At 40.6% G+C, this 16,834-nt stretch overlaps 1 long non-coding RNA gene across 1 annotated transcript; it reads left to right on the forward strand.

Annotated features, from left to right (window-relative positions):
* Nucleotides 1–13,992: 13,992 nt before the first annotated feature.
* Nucleotides 13,993–14,796, forward strand: LOC149463763 (uncharacterized). Its single transcript, XR_016312389.1, has 2 exons — nucleotides 13,993–14,413; nucleotides 14,527–14,796. It is a non-coding gene; the product is annotated as an uncharacterized LOC149463763 (long non-coding RNA).
* Nucleotides 14,797–16,834: the final 2,038 nt, after the last annotated feature.

Raw genomic sequence — 16,834 nt, forward strand, 5'->3', positions numbered from 1 at the left:
GGAAATTACCAAACACAAAATCACGATGTTCAGGGATTTAGTTTCAAACCAGACTACAATGGTGGAATCATTTGTCACAAAGGCAAGTAGTACCTTGTGAAGCACTCTGCTTCCACCTCAGAAAAGGCTCCTGGGGAAAAAAGAATGCCTGGAGAATTGTCATAGGATGAACCCCTCTGGAATGCTTTTAATTTTAGCTTTTCTATACAGTATAGTCATTGATCAGGCAACAAACAACCTGGAAAAAAAATCTCTAAAAATGAATCTTTATTCCATGATTATGTCCTCTTTAGACCTCAAATGGTTAGTCAGCTCAAAGTCACAAACAAAAAGAGATTTGCAAACTGTAGCACAGGTGGCTGAAGTGAATATTGTTCAACTTAAGGTTGAATTTCTTTGTTTCTAAGAAAAGTATCCAGTTCTAAAGAAATCATGACCCATACTCAGATTATTATTGATGATTTAGATGAGAATGAGGAGCTCACTAATTAGAAACATATAGCATGTGAGAAAAATCTTACTTGTTTATATAAGATTTGGTATGACCTTTTTGCAGTATGTAAAGTTCCTCTTATAGTGATAGGGAGGTTTTACTAACCCTAAACTGGGTGGGGAAAATGCAGATTTGTATGAACGAAGTACCTCCGCATTTCTTTAAAATTTGCAATCAGTGTCAAAACCAGTAGATTTAGACTCAGATTTAGATTGTCTGAGTGTGTGTCCATGGCCAGAACTGACATTTCAAAAAACCCCACACTACAACAGCCAGCTCAAGCAGATCAAGTTTATAATACGTAGCCAAGGGCCTCAAATGACTTTTATTTTAGCCCTGTCATGAACAGGCTTTCAATAAGCTCTACTGTATCCTATTTGTAATTGGATGTTGTGAACCTCTATTAAGTCAGAGCCTGCTAATAGCTATCGTAATTAGTCATAAAATAGTCTAGCAGCAATACACATTGGAAACTCTGGCTTTTTTTTGACCTGCAACTGCCCTTTTTTACATATTCTGTGCTCAGCTCTAGACATATTTGATAATTAGTACTGTAAAAGAAATATCTTTATAAAACATGGCTACACTGATGTATAAGAGAATAGCAATTAGTCTTACACCTTCTCTTAGCAGTCCAAGCCACTCTCTCTTATGCCCAACCTTACCTTAGGTGTGTGTGTGTGTGTGTGTGTGTGCCCCTCCTGGTTCCTGACCCCCCCCACACACACACACACACTAAAATGGCAGCCCAAGCTGTTTTACCTCACTAACCACTTCTCTCTCTCACACGGCCATGCCTCAGCAGATCCCAGGAGTCCAACTCAGGCACCGAGATAGCCATTCATGCCAAGTACACAGCCACACGTTCTCACCAGTGCAGCCTCCCATGGACAAAAGTCACAATCCCAAGGGATTGTGCACCTATCAGGAGGGTACAGCCAGCTGGTTGCTCAGTCTGTAAATTATCTCCCCCCCTTCATCTTATGCATGCACCTCTCAGAACCCATTTTAAGGCCTGTGGAAGGGCCAAGTAAGCGTTCTTCTTACTCTGACAGATGAGACCTGTGCTTTGGCCAGGCTCTATCTTTGTATTAGAAAGATAGCTACATAGAGGCTGGAGCGTTCATTAACTCTAACAATTATTATCCTCAAAGGATTGCTGAACTTTTAAGGGTGGCTAAGATTTGTGTAGTCTTGTTACCACTACTGGGTTACCACAGTTTGCCTTCCTTTGTCCCTATGGAATTGTCCTCCTTCTATACTATATTGCTGCCTTGAGACCACTGCTGGATTAACCCCTGCTGCCCCTCAGATTACTGGAATGCTACCACTGTGACTCTGGATTTATTCCCTTTTGTGTCATAATCACATCCTGTGATCCTTCTGGCTCCCCTTGACTGTATTACCCTGTTGAACTCCACCTCCTTGGACTGAACCCTGACCTCAGCACATTGATTTTGTATAGAGAGGATCCTAGTAAATAGCCCACATCTTGGGTTCAATGTGATTCACCTCAGTGAAACTCCACAATTGGTATTTACATAAAGTTATACTATCACAGATAAATACAATATAAAAATGTTAGGTCTTATGGGTAGGAGTAGAGGTTAGGGTATTCCATTTTGCATACAAATGTAATATAAATAAGAAAGTCATTTGTAATGATATATAATGGAACAGCATGGTTGAAGTTTTAAGTGTATGTTCTTTTAACTCTGACAAAATAAAAATCAAGGTATATTCATTTTATATTGGAGTTATAATTAATGTGAAAACAGTGTGTGCTAAACAGTCTCAGGGATTTTCTCAAACTGTGGTTGGTCTCTGAAACAGAATAGCCAAGGCCAAGATTTGTCCCTTAATGATACTCAAGGCCAATTCTTGGTCCAGACCAGACTGGAAAGGACAAGATACATCCCACAGAGTGCTTTGTAGGATAAAACTTCATTGATTGCACCAAGCACAGTAAGCCCTCCAGGTGCGATGCTAGACTGTAGCAGAAGTTGGTTTCCTAGCCTTAAAGAGGGTAAGGATGACTGAATCCAAAATGACCCTGTTCCTAAGGACCTTGGCTTTACCAGCCATACAGTTAAAACCAGGGACAAAGAAACATGATAGAACGCAGGCCCTTTGACAAGAGATCTGGACGATTCAGAAGAGCCAACAAAGCTACTGCAAGGAGCTTAAATATGTTTTAATACCACATTCTGCTGTGCCAATTCAATGCAATGAGAATCACTGAGATGCCCTCCTTGATCCTGTGAAGTATGTGAGAGAAAATCTGGAGGGGCAAAAAGGCATCAATCAGGTTGAACTGATCTCACGGGGTCACCAGAGCTTCTGTTGTGAACACCTAAGGGTCCCTGTATTTAGAGATCCATATCTGGTGTTCTCTGTATGGCAAAGGGCTTGAAAGACCCCAGAACCAAGAGCCCATTACCCCTCCCTGGCATCCATCGTATGGACTCCCACAAGTGTGCCCCAGATTGGAGAGCCACCACGTTAAGGAGAATCTGGCAATGGGGTTCAGATGCATTGGCTGGTCCAAGGACTGAGACTGTTTTTTTCCATTCTGCCAGCATGTTGATTTGCAACACTCTGGAATGAAACTGGGTGCCATGAGTCCCAAGACCCTCAACAATAAGGTACAAATTAAGTGGGGTTTATTTGGGCCCAAATGGCCTTGGCATAAGAATGAAGGGACAGAAGTTTTTCCCATGGCAGAAAGGTTCTGGACAAAGTTGTGTCCAGCACCAAATTGAGGTACTCCAGTCTGTGAGGTGGGTTCAGTGATGACTTCAGGAGTTGGAGGATCCAACCAAAGCTCTGCAATGTCTGTACTCACTTTGGATGTTGGGTGACAGGGAGGACTGATGCTTTAACATGAAATTGTCTAGGTAGTCCCTTGAAAATAAAGCAGAGCCAAAACTAGGAAAAGTACCTTGGTGAAAAATTGAAGGACAGGCCAAAGGGAAGAGCAACAAACTGATAATGCTGATCACCCACTGCAAAATGCAGATAGCGTTAATGAGGCAGAAAAATTGTAATGCACTCGTGCAGGTAGGCATTCCTGGAGGCCAGAAAGATGGGAGGCATTGACCGAGCTAGCATTTTCCATGCAAAACTTCTAAAATCTTGGAACAGATTGAGAATCTTCAGATCCAGAATGAGCCAAACCCCCCCATTAAGTTTGGGAACTGTAAATAAATAAATTATTGTGCTGCGCTCCCTAAAAACAAAAACAGCATGTGCATATATATCAATTTTCAGAAACATGCAATAACCCTCTTAATTGTGTTCCACTAAAAATCCACCCATGCAGCAAAAACATCCCAATATAATACACAAAAAATCCTCATAGAAAATCACCCATGCGTCAAAAAACATCCCAGTGTAATAAACAAAAGTCCTCTTTCCCATAAATCAGCTTCAATCAAATGGATTAATTCCAGGTTTCCAAGTTCCTTATAGCAACACTGCTGCTCTATTATGTGCTCACCTATATTCACAGCCTATCAGGCTAATAAACGCAGTTTATCCCACCCATGCATCAAAAATCATCACAGTATAATAATCATAAGTCCTCTTTCCCATAAATCAGCTTCAATCAAATAGATTAATTCCAGGTTTCCAAGTTCCTTATAGCAACACTGCTGCTCTATTATGCGCTCACCTCAATTCATAGCCTATCAGGCTAACAAACGCAGTTTATCCCACAAGAGGATGAAGGGAATTGATTCTCCCTGATGAAGCCACGTGACCGGAGGCATAACGCGTAGGGGAGGGGCTCTGACGTCACCGCGTTCGATCGGCTTTGCTGTGATACGGCGAGTACTGAGAGAGAGTGTGATACACACTGATGGCTATTTTTACTGATGGGCTTGTTTTTATCTGTTACAATGTGAGTGTGGCAAACATAGTTTTGCAATAAAGTGTTTTAAAAGGATAAAGCACTATTCTTTGTTTCCCTTTATTACCATACATGTGGAGATTGCTGGAGTAATCTTTAGGAGGTTCATTTCCCAGGAGGGGTGGAAGAGGCATATTATATCCATTTATCCGTATGTCCATAGAAGAGGATTAAGTGTCCAGGTGGTTAATCAGGAACACTGAAGTGTGGAGAGATCCAAAGAAGGTGGTGGTCATCCAAGGGATCCTTCATCCTCTTGTGGAATAAACTGCGTTTATTAGCCTGATAGGCTATGAATTGAGGTGAGCGCATAATAGAGCAGCAGTGTTGCTATAAGGAACTTGGAAACCTGGAATTAATCTATTTGATTGCAGCTGATTTATGGGAAAGAGGACTTATGTTTATTATACTGTGATGATTTTTGATGCATGGGTGGGATAAACTGCGTTTATTAGCCTGATAGGCTGTGAATATAGGTGAGCACATAATAGAGCAGCAGTGTTGCTATAAGGAACTTGGAAACCTGGAATTAATCCATTTGATTGCAGCTGATTTATGGGAAAGAGGACTTATGTTTATTATACTGTGATGATTTTTGATGCATGGGTGGGATAAACTGCGTTTATTAGCCTGATAGGCTGTGAATATAGGTGAGCACATAATAGAGCAGCAGTGTTGCTATAAGGAACTTGGAAACCTGGAATTAATCCATTTGATTGAAGCTGATTTATGGGAAAGAGGACTTTTGTTTATTACACTGGGATGTTTTTTGATGCATGGGTGATTTTCTATGTGAATTTTTGTGTATTATATTGGGATGTTTTTGCTGCATGGGTGGATTTTTAGTGGAACACAATTAAGAGGGTTATTGCATGTTTCTGAAAATTGATATATATGCACATGCTGTTTTTGTTTTTAGGGAGCGCAGCACAATAATTTATTTATTTACTATTATATGCACTATTATATGAGTTGGGTGTGAAGTGTTTGCGAACCACATATTGTTTTTATCTTTGGTTTAATTTTATGTTTTTATTCATTTTTTAAAAAATAGTATATTTTATTTTGTTACACATTTTGAAGGTGAAAGTCACTATATTGGCTCACGAGTCTTTTTAAAAAAGTTTGGGAACTGTAAAGAGGTTTAAGCAGAACTTGGAAATCATTCTCATGTTATGTCTTCTTGATTCAACAAATGTTGGACAGCAGAAAGCAGATCCGCCTGCCGTGAGTGGGAAGTAAACAAGCATGATCCTGACTTAACATTCAGGGGCACAAGAGGAGCCCATCCTAACACAAGAAGACCTGATAGTAGAAGTGCATGCATTTTTCTTCTGGGTGAGAGTGCTCTTATCCTCTTGTGATCTCTTTGATATACTTTACCAACAAGGGACCAAACAGGTATTCTCTTTCAAAAGATAACCACTCAAGGTATATCTTGCATAGGAGCTCTGCTAAGCAGAATGTAAGCCAGACGATCCTGTACTTGTGTATAGATAGAAGGCATAACGTAGAAATTTGTCAAAATGTATCTGCCAAGCCATCAATATAGCAGTGTGAGACCGAAGACAAAAGTTCCAGCCTACTATAGACAGAGGGATATCAGTACAGATAGTGCTTTGGTTCTGGGCCATATGCTTTAACAAGACAGCAATGGTCTGGCAGAGTGACAAAGACACAATTGTGGGTTGCATGGCAGGTCCTGTCAGGGTAAAGATAGTTTTAAGGAGGGCCTCTAACTTTTTATCTATTGGATCTTTGAACATGTGCTCATCCTATAAAAGGAGGGGGCAGCAAGGGTTTTGTTATAGTAAGAAACGGACAGATCTACCACAGGAATCATCCATTTCCTAAGGAACCTTTCCTCAATACGGTATTGTTGGGCAAAATGTGTTGGGGGAGAAAAACATCTTCTCCGCATGATGCCAGTCAAAATATAGGACATACTTAACTCAATACTTAACATACTTCACACTCAGTGTGAACTGAAAAGGTCTTAGCTTATGTAAGGTATTTTAGGGACCCCATACCAGAAACCTTTGGAAGTGCAGACTTCACTGTCCAGTCAATGGCTGGGGGTGGGTCCATGATAGCCTGTCTCAGAGGAGGTACATTGAATGATGATGGTGGCCATTCAACTTGGTAGACCGAGGATATCTACTAGTGGAAAACAATTATTGTGGAAAACAGTGCAGCAAGCGCTGCTATTTTTTTATTTTTATCTTTTCATGGTCTATTCACTTTTATTTTTTTATGTTGGCTGGAGTTCTACTATAAATTAAACAAACTAGTTAGACTAATGCAGTGGTGTTATTTCTGGGATACATTGCTGAATAGTATTACACCAACTCACTGAATATAGCAGAATGCAGTTCCTTCTTTATTCTACTCTGTTGGGGTCAGTTGTAGGCTTCTTACCTCTAGAAGAATGAAAATAGAATTGGGTTGATTGCCTATGTGTACACTATTTTACAGACTCCAGTGGGATTGCTATTCTTGCACTCCTGGTAAATCTACCAATGCATGTTTAATAACATTGTCATAATAACAGAGTAAGTGATTTAGTAATCTGAAATAACAAACTATCATAGATTTTTTAGCTAGTGCTCATTTTCTACATACAGATTTTAGGTATAAATGATATGTGTCTCTTTTCAGTACGTTTGAATGATTCTATATTTAAATAAAAATGTGAATTATGTATTTAGTGTGAAGTGCCTCATTTCGAACAATTAATCAGCACATTAGAATAGATGAAGTAATTGCTGTTGAAATATTCACTTACCCTGGCTTCATTTTCAATCGGCTTAATGAATGGAGAACCACACATTGTTTGTGTTTTAATAATGTGATCATCAAGCAATAACTGAATGTCATCAACAGCTGATAAAATGCTTGTGCTCTACAAAACAAGACAAATGTTTTAATTTACATTAAATGTCTTGCCAATTACATAAAATTTCATAAATTAAACCCCCGAAAATACTGAATACATTTTAAGATCAATTGCAAATTAAACTGGTCATGGGCCTTTTTCAATCAAGTCATGGGATCTACTTCAAATAAATGACATGCCTAAATTTTGTGGTATTATATCCAAGCATTTGTTGGTTTGCACCAAAATGTCAGATTACTGGAAGGCTCCCTGTCAATGCCTTATATTCACTACTATCCTCTCCTATCACTGCCCACCCTTTTCCACTGCAGGCTATAAAGGGTTGTAAAAGAGTGTTAAAGGAAAATAGAGAAAATTGTTTGCACACTAACTATAAAAAACAAAAAACGTAAAGTGCAGCGCACCACCATTAATAACAAATATTAAACTATAACTATAACTCAATATGAGAACCTTGAGTGCATAAATAACGTAATGTACAAGTGAAATGTCAAAAAAAAAACAACAATTGTCATAATATTCCAGTACATACATAAATACGTCAAAAACCGTCTGTATATAGTGCAGTCCATGTATATGCAAACAACTGTATCCTTACATGAACTCTTTGTAAAAAAAAAAGGCTTTAAACCGTGCTTAAGGCCTCAAACAGTCTTAGAGATTTCCTCCTCTAAGAACATGTCACCAGTGTTTGATATTCTACATCATCACCCATATGTACACAGCTTACCCTCAGATAATGACCCTTTAAATTAAAGAAAGTCATATACAACCACTGAGAAAAGCATCAATGATCACCATTGGAGCCACCATTAGCAGGAATCTTTGATTTCCAGCTTGCTAGAGGAGAAAACTATAAACAAAAGAAGTGTGTGTAAAATAATAATAATAAAAAAAGATAAAATAGCTAGATCCGAGTTGATCTAGGTCAGTGTCAGGGTTAGAGTTAGGATCAAGGTTAGGGTCAAATGTCATGGTCAAAGGTCGGGGTCAGTATATTTTTAGGAAGGATTAAAAAAAAAGTTTTCACTTTAGTATCAGGACTTGTTAGCATTGTCTTTTACATAGGATAATAATAGAACACTGTTGTTTCTGGGCCCTACTATGAGTACAAACAAGAAATAACTTACACATACAGTGTGCAGTATCACTGTGGTATAATTTTTTTTCGGTTGTTGTTTGGTGGTACGCTATGATAATAGCAAGAAATAAACAGCTAAATTTTAAAATAATAATTTTTTTTTTTTCAATTTTGTGCCATTTTTCCTTTGATAATAAAAAAATCAAGAGCTATCCATTACGATTTAGCACCAAATGAAAGCTCAACTTGTCCCAACAAAACAAAGTATAATTCACCTAAAATTCGTTGTACCCTTCGTCAAGTAGGGGTTAACCTGAACAATGTTGAAGTTTGTATACTTACTTATTGAAGTATCCTACACACTTACTTTCTTGAATTCTGTGACACATAGTCACTGTACCCTGTGAGTAGGCACTGCTTGTTTTACACATTTCACAGAGCCTGCCTTATGAACTACTGTGCTAGGAGAAGTTACAGGAGGCAGAATCAGTACAGGAAAAATACAACATCATCGCTGATTGAAGACAGCAAGGTACCATGGGATATGTAATCCTTAGAATGTATGAAGGAGAGAAGAAAAGTCATAAAGCTTCCAGGAAATTGTGAAAAGATAAGATAGGTAGACTAGCAGAACCCATAAAATGTAAGTAAGCTTATAGCGCAATTTCAAAAATAACTTTTAATTGTATTGCTACAACAATGCTCATGTTAACCATTTACCCTCCAGAGGATTTACCTCCCTTCCTGACCAGACCATTTTTTGCAATATGGCGCTGCATTACTTTAACTGAGAATTGCATTGTCATGCAACACTGCACCCAAATGAAATGTATGTCCTCTTTTTCACATAAATGGAGCTTTCTTTCAGTGGTATTTGATCGGCTGTGTGTTTTTTTATTTTTTGTGCTATAAACAAAAAAAGACCACCAATTTTGAGAAAAACACAATATTTGTGACTTTTTGCTATTAAACATGTCCAGTGAAAAAATTAAAAAAAATCTAATTTCGGCATAAATGTAGGCCGAAATGTCTTTGCTAAAAAAAAATCTCAATAGGTGTAAATGAATTGGTCTACGTGAAAGTTATAGCGTCTACAAATGGTGGTATATATACTGGAATTTTTTTTCTTTATACTAGTAATGGCGACGATAGGCAACTTTAAGCAGGACTGCGGTGGGCATTCTGACACTGGGGGGAAACTGACTTTCACTGACATCCCCAGTGACACTAATACAGTGATCAGTGCTAATAAAAAGCACTGCCACTGTATTAATGACACTGGGTAGAAAGGGGTTAACATCTGGGGTGAACAAAGGGTAAACTGTGTGCTGTGTGTGTGTTTTGCTGTGTCAGCACATTGCTTTGTATTGCTCTGCTATGCAGAGCAATACAAAGCAATGTGCAGGAGCTGATGGGAGAGATCTATAATGTTTACATACAAGTCCCTCCCCCAACAGTGATACTTGGCAATTGCTGGGTGTCAGCAGAGAATCGCCGGCCGGGACCCAGTGATGGACAGCTGAGGCCGCCAATGGCGGAGTGGGTGAAAATGTATCATGTGACTATAGATCCCATTTAAGTATTTTGTAATGAAATGGTATTACTTTATGCAAAAAGATACATTTTTAGGTTTTATCTTTTCATTGAATTTGCCGGATGTTTGGTTTGTCAGGTCAGATGTCTAGCACAACCATAGGCTGGATGGTGCTGTGATTGTCACTCCTCTTAAGCCAGAAAATTTTCAATCCATGCATGGGCTGGCTGGTTGTTCTGAAGTTGTTTTATCAATCAACTTCAGTAAAACCAGCCTATCGTTTTTTTTTTTGTTCAGTCACTGTCCGGGGCTATGTCCCAAACAGTGATCATTATATTCTGACAGCTTGGAAACCCCCCACTGTCAGAATACATTAGCTCCACGGGTGTTGATGGGGGAATCAAGCAGTTTTCTTTCTTTCAACCTGTACTTGAAGGAAAGAAAAAGATTTAATGTATGGCCTGCCTTAGTCACATCTGGCACATGACTTACAGTATTTATTTTAGCAAGAAGAGAAAAATGCCCTACCCTTACCTGCCAAAGTAGTAGCACCATAGCTCTGCATGCTTTGATTGGTAGTCCTTAGTAGATGTATAGGTTTGGATTTATGATTAACTACAACTTTTTCAGCTGCTGTGCTGCACTTTGTTTTATAATCATATATTGCCTTTTTAGATTTTGAGGGTTCATAACATTTAACACTGACAGGGGTGGTTACAATGGTCAGATTTTATTCATTTAGTTAAAAACTTTATCCCAAAAGGAAATATACTGTTTCTCTTACTGCTTTTAAAGTGTTAGCTGAGGTTAAGCATTATATTTGTTAAGTTTGTAGCTGGGTCCTCTGCTGGCTCTACACCAGCTCTCTCTGCTTGTTTTTACCCCGCCGCCTGCAGCTGCAAGAAATGCCTAAGTGGCTGGAGGACAGGGCTGGATCTAACCAGTCTGATGTGGGGATGCAGTAAAAAATGTCAGGGGGCCATAGGAAGTGAGGTCAGCAGGACAGTGTATAGGAGGCATTAGGGCAGTGTACAGGGATCCCCAGGGCAGAGGATAGGGTATGCAGTTTGCAGGGCAGTCTACAGAGGCCATTAGTTTGTAAGGCAGTGTACAGTGGGCTATCAGAGCACTGTACAGTGGGCTATCAGAGCACTGTACAGGGGCTAACAGGGTAGAGAACAGAGAGTCAGCTAGGCAGTGTGCAGTAGGTCAGCAGAGCAGTGTACAGGGAGACAGCAGGGCAGAGTATGAGAGGTCAGCAGGGGAATGTACAGTAGGGCAGTGTACAGGGGGTCAGTAGTACAGAGGACAGGGATCAGCAGGGCAGGGGACAGGGGTCAGCACAGCAAATGAAAGGAGTCAGCTAGGTGAAGAGCAGGAGTTATCAGGGCAGAAGAAAGGGGAGGTAGGGAAGTGTACAAACCAATGCAGCCACCTCATCAAAGGATTGATAAGCTGCAATATATTACATTTCTGCTTTTGGGTTTGTATGCTCTTTAAGATACATCATTTAGGTCCTGTGACCTATTGAGTCAAATTGAGTGAAATTTAGTCTGTCTGTGAAGGTTTTGACTATAAAAGGTCATTCACCCTTGAGAAAGTTTATTCCTCAATTTTAATGGGTTTATGGGATCATGTCTTATCAATTACATTGATAATTAATGAGTAATTACAGACCCTGAAAAGAGTTCTGTATAAGACAGATTTACAGACTGTTTCACACCAACTATCCTTTTTCTGGACACAGAGGGAAAAGTAATTTAGAAGAATCCCTGTTGCTATTATAAAATTTTACCTACTGGAGGCTTTTAGCAGCTTTTATATTGATTCAAAATACAGCAGGCAGTATTCAAATCATACTTATTATGCAAGTTAGTACAAAATGTCATACCTGCAGTTATAAGTAAAGCGGAGTTCCAGTTGATTAAAAAAAAAAAGTCAGCAGCTACAAAAACTGTAGCTGCTGACTTTTAAAATACAGACACCTACCTGTCCTACGATCCCACAGTGTCCTCACCACTGCTGGTTTCACCAGCTGTCTTCTCTCCCCAGTGCCAGCATCTTCAGTGTGGGCACCCGGCTGTGACAGCTTGCGGTTTCACAGCCGGGTGCTCACTGCGCATGCACGAGTATCGCTGCACTTTGTGAATGGTCCCATAGTCTTCTGGGACCTGTCACGTGTCCCAGAAGACTATGGGGAGGGGGGGGGAACTTCTGCTTCTGATTGCCTTAGGCGATTGAAGTAGAAGTGGGAATGGGTACCTGTCAAATTTGTGTACCCGCTCCCCCCCTGCACCCCAAAGGTGCCAGTCCTTCACGGGGAGTGGGGGACAATGCATTCAAGCGGAACATCCACTTTTGGGTGGAGCTCCGCTTTAACTAATACTGTGTATTTTGCTGCCCATACAGTAAACCTAAAAGTAGATAGGAGTCAAGAACTGCTTTATCAGTGTTTGTAAGAATTTCCTGTTTTATAAGGGCTTCAGCTTGTACATGTAAGAGCAGTATAAACAGCAAGCTTTAAAGCTTAGTTAGACTTGCTTTGTCTGAAGCGCGATCCATGATCAGATCGCTCTTCAGAAAGCCATATACAGTCCGTGAGAAGGTACTGTATAGCCTCCTCACCACCTGTTTTAACCCCCTAATTACCATAAGACCATGGCACAACCACATGTGTTGTGCGTGGTTGTTAGGCAATTGCAGTGCGGCTTCATTTGGTACCGCCTGCTAAGCGAGACAGGAGTATAATTACTGCTTTGGCTGTGGAATATGTACACTCTAACCCACTGTCTCAGCAGCAACAGGGGGAGCGGTTGAGGGGGTTCAAATATGGGGTTTTACAGACCCTCAATCGCAAGTGTAAACGGGGCCTCAGACAGCAGAACATTCAGCAAATTTTGTTAAAGCTTTTAAAGCACCCTTCAGCTCCACTTTGTAAATGCTGAACGCAGATCTTAATGGCAGTACTGACTGCCAATTTAATCAAGCTGCTAGAAGGCTTCAGCACTACTTGAAGCTTGCTGAAGCCTGCTAGCAGCTTATTTAATGTGAAACAGGCCTTAGGCTGCTTTCACACTGAGGAGTTTTTTAAAGCGTTTTTGCGGTAAAAAAAACGCCTGAAAAGCTCAAGAAAACTGCTTCCCTGTGTATGTGAATGTATATCTATGTATGTTTTCACACTGAGGCATTGCACTGCAAAAACTTACAGCATCTTTGAGGCATGTTTGGGGAGTTAGAAAAAAGCCTAAAAAAAAGTTTCTTCCCATTGAAATGAATGGTAACCACCTCAAAAATGCTTCAAAAATGCTTAAAACCACTCCAAAAACGTGGGAAGGTCTGGCTGTTCCCCACTGACAGCTGAATAAAAGAAAGAATTGCCTGCAATTAAAAAATAATAAAAAAACGTCAAGGGGTCCTCCCCTCCATCCATACCAAGCCCTTCGGGTCTGGTATGGATTTTGAGGGGAACTAAGCAAAATGGTAGTGTGACAAGAACACCCCTACCTGGAAAAAGAAGGTTATTAGGTGATCCACGCGGAGTAATATGAATTCAAAAATATTCCAAACAGTTCTGACGAAGTCTGCGGTGATTGGCGGACGAAACGCGTCAACGTATTGACGTCACTACGCTCGGCGTCTTCACTGGGTGCGGCGCCCACGAGGTGGGAAGGAACGGCGGTGTCACAGCTCCCTGCTGGGAAGGCCCTTGACCCTCTGAAAACTACCATAAGGCTATTGCTGCAGCGGCTCGCAAACGGCTATCTTTCAGGGAAATTTATCTTCCACCGGTGGCAAGTTAACTTAGCTTACGGCTGTTGAGATTGATAGAGCTTTTATGGTGTTAACAAGGGCATGCTATTTGGGCCTAAATTACCCTGTATATTCGGGGAATCTTTGCAAATCCTCTTTGGAGGACGATCTACATATATATACATATATACGCTATCCTATCTAGGGGTTGTGCTGTGACATAGCCATATCCTCATGAAACCGCAATAACCTTCTCATTTTGAGCAATTTTTGGAAACCCTTTATTGGGTATAAGAATTCAGGTTTGCAAAGCCTGCTATATGCTATATACACAGTATATGGAATAATAATCTTCTCATTTTGAGCAATTTTTGGAAACCCTTTATTGGGTATCAGAATTCAGGCCCGTATAGCCTGTTATATGCTATATACACAGTATATGTGTTTGGAATCTATGTATTGTGACTACCTGGCTCCTCACCCCCATATGCATCTTGGAAAAGCATCAAGGACCTGATCCTATTTCAAGTCGACAGATGTCTTCTTGATCTTCATTGATGGTAATATACCCACTCTGTGTGTGTTTTATTTTCAGGGTGACCTGATGCCCATGATTTTTACATTTTTCACTATTTTTCTATATATATCCTCAGAATCATTTGGTACTGTGGACTTTATTTTATTTGGGGTGGCTATCCAGGAAGTCCCTACACTTGAGAAGCTGGCCTGTCAACCTCACCTTTGAGAAGGTAATAGTAGTATCCACTGACCATTGTAGAGGGAGGCCTGGTGAATATTGGATGTGATATGGTTTTTTGGTTTTCATATTTCCATATATATACTATATATTTTTGTATTCCAGCTTTTTTCACATCAGGAGACACCTGACATACATTGGGAACACATTTGCTGCATACATGGTTTACTCGAATACAAGCCGAAAACCCATGGAAACCCAGGATAACTATACCACCACTTTATAACTCTGCCTTGTGGTACTCTATTTGTTAAGATGACCCTAAACTGAAGACGCCTAGTGCTTTTTAACATGATTTTATTTTTTTCATATGTACACCATGCTCATGTTTAACCTCCTTATGATCTATGTGATCAAATAAAGAATTGTTTGGAATATTTTTGAATTCATATTACTCCGCGTGGATCACCTAATAACCTTCTTTTTCCAGGTAGGGGTGTTCTTGTCACACTACCATTTTGCTTAGTATGTACCTTATGGGTTTATGGATCCACACTTATACCAGTGAGTCGGAGATAAGTTAATGACACTAGTTATACGTGTCATTATTGGGTGGCTTGTTTGTGCTTTATTGTTGTGATTTTGAGGGGAACCCCTACGCCAAAAAAAATATGGCTTGGGCTCCCCCTCCCCCAAAATCCATGCCAGACCCTTATCCAAGCATGCATCCCAGCAGGTCAGGAAAAGGAGGGGATGAGCGAGCCCCTCCTCCTGAACCATACCAGGCCACATTCCCTCAACATGGGGGGGTGCTTTGGGGCAGGAGGGCTCCCCCCCAAGCACCTTGTCCCCATGTTGATGGGGACAAGGGCCACTTCTGGATCTGGGGGCCCCCTTGCTAAAAGGGGCTTTCATATTCTGATAAGCCTCCCGCCCACAGACCCCCACAACCACAGCCCAGGGTTGTGTGGAAAAGGCCCTTGTCCCATCAACATGGGGACACGGTGCTTGGGAGGGGAGCCCCCCCCACCCCAATGCACCCCCCCATGTTCAGGGCATGTGGCCTGGTATGGTTCAGGAGGGGGGGTGCTCACTCGTCCCCCCCTTTCCTGACCTGTCGGTCTGCATGCTCGGATAAGGAACTGGTACGGATTTTGAGGGGGACCCCAAACCATTTTTTTTTTTTTTTGGGTGGGGGTTCCCCTCAAAATCCATACCAGACCCGAAAGGGCTTGGTATGGATGGAGCAGGGGACCCCACACCCTTTTTAAATTATTTTTTAATTGCCATCAATTCTTTCTTTTACATTCAGCTGTCAGTGGGGAACCCCGCTGACAGCTGAAACATTAATGCATGCTTTTCACTGCTAAAATACCGCTTGACTTGATAAAATAACTCATGCAGTACTTTAGTAGCATTTTTTAGTGAATTCAAACGTGCAAATCAGCCCAATTTTAGCTACAAAAGTAAGTCACATATCCAGGATGTTCCGCTTGAAAAACGATTAAAATTGCCTCAAAAATGCTATCCATTTTTCAGGCGTTTTTGAGACAAACCAGTGTGAAAGCAGCCTTAGGATGGTCTGGAAAGAGGAACTAAAGTCTGCAGAAATCTCAGCAGCAATGCAACAATTGGATACATTGGCAGCAGTTGACACGTCCCCAGACTTCTTCCAAGTGCGGGCTTTTGGTCTCTTGATTGGGCAATGGAGGTGAAATGACTCCTGCACATGTGCCCAGGAGTCATTCATTCCAGCATGCTGACACCACGTCCTAAATGTAGGGCAAGCTGTAGATAAGCAGCTTAGTTCACATTCAATAGAAGACTGAAAAGGCAGGTACAGTTGCAAGAAAAAATATGTGAACCCCTTGGGATTACGTGGAGTTTTGCATGAATTGGGCATAAAATTTGCTCTGAACGTCATCTAAGTCACAACAATAGAAGAACACAGTCTGCTGAACATAATACTACACAAACATTAGATGTTGCCATGGTTTAATTGCACATAACATGTAAACATTCACAGTGCAGGGAGGAAAAAGTATGTGAACCTTTGGACTTAATAACTGGTTGACCCTCCTTTGGCAGCAATAACCTCAACCAAACATTTCCTGTAGTTGCAGATCAGACCTGCACAACGATCTGGAGTCATTTTGGACCACTCCTCTTCACAAAACTGTTTCAGTGTAGCAATATTCTTGGGATGTCTGGTGTGAATCGCTCAAAAGGAAAGACCATTTCCTTTTGAAGAACAGCTGTTGCCAAATGCCAATAAACGTAATTATCACAGGGTAAATGTTGGTTAAAATGTTGGGTGAATGTCCACAAATTTGCCTTGATATATAGGCTATTGTTGGCCAAAGAGGTTTGATAAAAAAGACCCCTAAGTCTCAATTCACAAAGCTAACAAACCAGGCTTAGGATACTTCTTTTTAAAAAGGTTATTTCCAGTCCAATATTACTTGAAAATTAC

The sequence above is a fragment of the Staurois parvus genome, unplaced genomic scaffold, assembly GCF_062004578.1.
Source record: "Staurois parvus isolate SC_StPar_1 unplaced genomic scaffold, SC_StPar_1.0 ptg000152l, whole genome shotgun sequence".
In the NCBI taxonomy this organism is placed as follows: Eukaryota; Metazoa; Chordata; class Amphibia; order Anura; family Ranidae; genus Staurois; species Staurois parvus.